We start from the raw sequence: 4,467 nt of genomic DNA, 5'->3' as shown, positions 1-4,467 counted from the left end.
TTGGTGGTACACGTATGTATTTCTAAATTTTAAAAGTTGAAATTATAACTTCTATATACTTAAACAGACTATTGCTTTAACTAATACATATATTTATAAACGTAATATCCTATTCAGGGAGTACACTGCAAATTTGGAAGCCCGTAGGCAGTGTGCAGGGAGGAAGGCAGGCCAATATAGGGTGTCCATGGACGATGAGTTCATTCCTTGGTTGAGAAGATAGCCTAAGTTTGAAGACATGGAGGAAGATTCTTTCAAAAATATAGTGGCGGGACCAGTGAGCTATGCCATGGCGTATAAGAAGTATTGTGTCAATGGTTTCCTCTTCATTACAAAAGACTATCAGGAGAATAAGAGGAACCAAAATAGTGGTGTTTGCACAGAGTGTCCAACTACATTCCGAGCTAGCGTGAAGGATAAGAACCCAGTAGAAGATGTTGCAGAATATTACGGTGTTCTTACGAATATCATTCAGCTAAAAGTATCGATATGGGTACCACCGTTTTGTTCAAGTGTGAATGGGTTAAACTTAGACATGGTGTGAAGCTAGATGTGGAAGCGAACCTTAAGTTGGTAAATTTGTCAAATCAAATTAGTTCGGATAATATGAGTGACGAACCATTCATTCTTGCAAATAAAGCTTCTCAGGTTTTCTACTCTAAAGATCCAAAAGATCCCGATTGGCATGTGGTTTTGGAAGTCCCAAGAAAGGTGTATTGTGATCAAGATGAAACATGTCTTCTATCTGATGACCCAATTGAAGTTGATCCTTCTTATGCGGAGCCTAGTAACCTTGAACCATCCACAGATGATCTGATTTTTAACGATCCAGACGATATGTTTGTGGTTGTTGAAGACACTAGGAGGAAGAAAAGACAAAAAATGAATTAGTTCACTTGAACTAAATGTTTATCTGCATTAACTATGTTTGAATTTTGAATCTATGTTTGAATTTTGAATACCTGTGTTTGATTTTTCAGGTTACACAATTATAAATGGATATCATGTTTTCTTATTTGTTTTGATAGATTAAATGTTATGCAATATCTGTGTTTTGATACATCATGTTTTAGATACTTGAAAAATGCATGTTTTGAATATTAAGAGTTTCTGGAACTTGTTACAATATGTATAGCAGCCTTCATGGGAACTCCATCTCAAAATAACTTGAACTTGTTCGGAAGTGACTCAGAGGATGACATGGAGCAGACTAATTATGGTAAGAATTTTGAATTTTGTCTAGTTATGTGTTGTACTGGTTACCGTATATGAATGCATGTTGAATTAGATTACCATCATTGGTTCTTAGATTGTAATTCATTTTTCTTTGATCTTAATATTTTCTTTAGTTATTACAGAATTGCATCCAACTTTAATGTATACTAATTGACAAGTTTACTATGTACTTACAGATAGGACTCCATCTACTCCAGAATCATCCAATGCTCCTAAGGAGACTAGAGGTAAGGCAAAAGGAATGTCGGATACACCAAATACGAAGAAAAAAGTTTGGTTAACATTGGACCATCTTGAACAACCATGTCACCCTTTAGCAGAGGTAAGTAGGTTTTCCTCTGAATGTGGTGTACTTGTACGGCGTGATGTTCGGATATGCTATGATACTTTTCCAACCGTGCTGAAACATACGTTAGTAGACATCTTTGAAACATTGGAAACTAGCTTCGGGTTTATGGGACGTCCTAGCATCAATACGACATACACTAAAAAAAGTCTTGGGTGAGGCATGGAGGCGTCATAAGAGCACCTTGTATAAAAACTTAGTCAAGGGAAAATCTCCTACTATTGTTAAACAAGGACCAGCTCCAGAAGGTGTCAATCTTGAAGATTGGCGGGTTTATGTTGATATCTGCAACACTGAAAAATTCCAGGTTATCTAATCATTAGTTTATTAGTTGTGAATCTTATATGTATATTCTCTTATATATTGTTTTGTATATAGGCTGCTAGTGAAAGGAACACTATAAACCGGTCAAAACAAACAGCTCCTGCTTGCGTTGGGAGGACACCCACCCAAATTATTCGACAGCAGATTGCTAAGGAACAGAACAAGCCAGTCCATATGGTTAGTTGCTAGGCCTGAATCTTATATCTGGATACACAAGAGGAAAGCTCCATGCACAGAACCAATTGAGTGGGAGGTACGTGTCATTTTCCTGGTGGGAGGGATTGTTGGTAGTAAGTTATTTAAGTTGTATCAAGGTTTGATTGAAGTCTTGAGCTTTAGTGTAATACTTTACTTGGTAAGATCAGATTATGGTTTCACTCCCGCCAGGTTGAATAGGAGAGGATTAATGAGGACATGTCTGCAAATTCAGGGTCTCCAATGACAATCACCGACGATGTCGTGACAAAGGGTATGCAAATTAGGATGTCAGTAGTGCATTAAATGTTTGTGCTATATTGTAGGTAAAATGAAATGTGTTTGGATACAGGTGGTTGGCAAAGATAGCGAGGGCCGATGTCGGGCTATGGGTCCAGGGGTCAACAAAACAGCAATGAAGAGCATGGAGCCTATTTTGGATCAAAACTATCACTTGGCAGAAGAAAACTCCAAGCTATGGAAGGAGACTCGAACAAACCAAATGAATTTTGCTATGCAATTAGAAGAGATTAGGTCAACGATATTGAGGTAACAAGAACCATCCACGACCAACTCTTTTGGAACTTCCAGTAGTATACCTCGCTCTAGTAATGCAACCTCGGTATGCGATTGTCTCTTTTAATGCTTTACTTAAGCCTTTGTAAGTTGTTTGATCTTTTTATATCCAACACCTTTGTTTTTCAGCCTGAAACCTCAAAGATTGGCAAAGAAGTTAACTTACTTGGTGGTTGGCCTCTTGACATTGTCGCAACTGGATGTGTTAAAGAAGTTGACCCCACCTACAAGTTCCATGAAAGGTGCTTGGGAGAGAGAACTTACTTAGTTTACGTTGATGAAGTACATGCACAAGCTGCTGCTCTACCATGCCCTCATGATGCATGGTGTAAGAATCTAGGAGAGAGTTGCCCAGGAAATGTTATATGGCCCAAGTCATGTGTTGAGTTTCTGTCATCTACATCGCGGTCTTGAATAAGTTTACTATCTTTTTTTTTGTTTATGATACATGCCTATGGGCATGTTTGACTATGTTATCTCTTTTGCTATTTTGAAACGCGTTTCTATGTTCATGTCCAAGCTACTACCAAACTGGTATCATATTTTTTTATTCAATGTAATACTTGTCTTATTTTGCTATTATCAATGTATTGAATGTTTGCTTTCTCTTTTTGCTAACCCATTTTAACTCCGCCAATGCAAGTAAACTTTACGCTTTGCATTTGCATTGCCGGGTCCCAAGCCCGAAAAAGAGGAGGGAGAAGTGGTGTATAATATGTTTCTCTTTGTATTTAATTATGTTTATTTTTCTCCTCGGCTGCAGGGAAGAGCTACCAAGAGGTACAAGGGCAACCAATATCATCAATCCCTTCGCTTATGGCAGGTCCATCTATCACTCCTAATGTCCCCAAGAGCATCCGCCTAGCCATGTCATTGATCACGTGTCCGCATTCCAATCCAAAGAGAGACTTGTGTGCTCATATATGATTTCCTTTTTGCAGTTTAACTCTATCAAATGCACAAAAACGAATATCTAACAAATGATATACTCTATTTTGAAGACACCACCCAAGAAGATTACCATTAGCCAAAAGAAGTCATTTGATGCTTTGGGACTACATCAACCCACCAAGGTACTCATTGCATTCTCTTTTATATATATTTTTAATTTTAATTTTTTTTAATCATATGAACTGTTTTATTTGGTATTACATAGTAAGAAGCAAAAGGTATCCGGGGCACTTTCTCGATCAAAGCATCAAACAACTAAATGATGTAACCTAGCTGTCGCTGGAGTTAATCTAAGGGGTATATATCTTTTACATTGCTCTTTATGTTATATTATACTCGCTTTGACATTTTGGGTATCTAAAATGGTAACAATTGTGTAATCTGTGCAAGTTTTGTTATTTTATTTATCATGTTTAGGAAGAGGAAGAGCAGTTATTTTCCTCGCCCTAAGGATGAAGGTCGAACTTCAAGCAACTAGAAGGGTTGTTCAAGAAGAGGAAGAACGGCTTGTATTGCAAAAAATCCCTTTACAGAGAAAATTGGCAAAAATTAGTTTAGACCCTATACTTTGTTAAGAGCCATTCTTGTTATTATCTTGTCAAATATCTTGTCATGACTCGACATTTGGGTCCCCTTTTTGGCAAAGGTCTAAATCTGGTATAAAAAAGTGTAAGCAAGGATGTGGAGCGTTGTTTGCCACCGGTAAGATATTAGCAGCGTAAGAAGAAGAAGAGATTTGATAGGGAATACTGAATGGGAGAGAAAAAAGGAGATAACGAGGAAGATCCTAATCGCGATCCATCGATACGGATTATTATGAAGTCGACGGCCTTCCCCGC

General features: G+C 37.7%; 1 long non-coding RNA gene across 1 annotated transcript; it reads left to right on the top strand.

Moving 5' to 3' along the window:
* The first annotated feature begins 1,133 nt into the window (after positions 1-1,133).
* On the top strand, positions 1,134-2,086 carry LOC147475427 (uncharacterized). Its single transcript, XR_015207213.1, has 3 exons — positions 1,134-1,219; positions 1,413-1,889; positions 1,961-2,086. It is a non-coding gene; the product is annotated as an uncharacterized LOC147475427 (long non-coding RNA).
* Positions 2,087-4,467: the final 2,381 nt, after the last annotated feature.

Source organism: Coptis chinensis, chromosome 9 (genome assembly GCF_015680905.1).
Source record: "Coptis chinensis isolate HL-2020 chromosome 9, ASM1568090v1, whole genome shotgun sequence".
Classification (NCBI taxonomy): domain Eukaryota; kingdom Viridiplantae; phylum Streptophyta; class Magnoliopsida; order Ranunculales; family Ranunculaceae; genus Coptis; species Coptis chinensis.
Note: the sequence above shows the minus strand (reverse complement) of the source record. Positions and strands in the feature narration are given on the sequence as shown.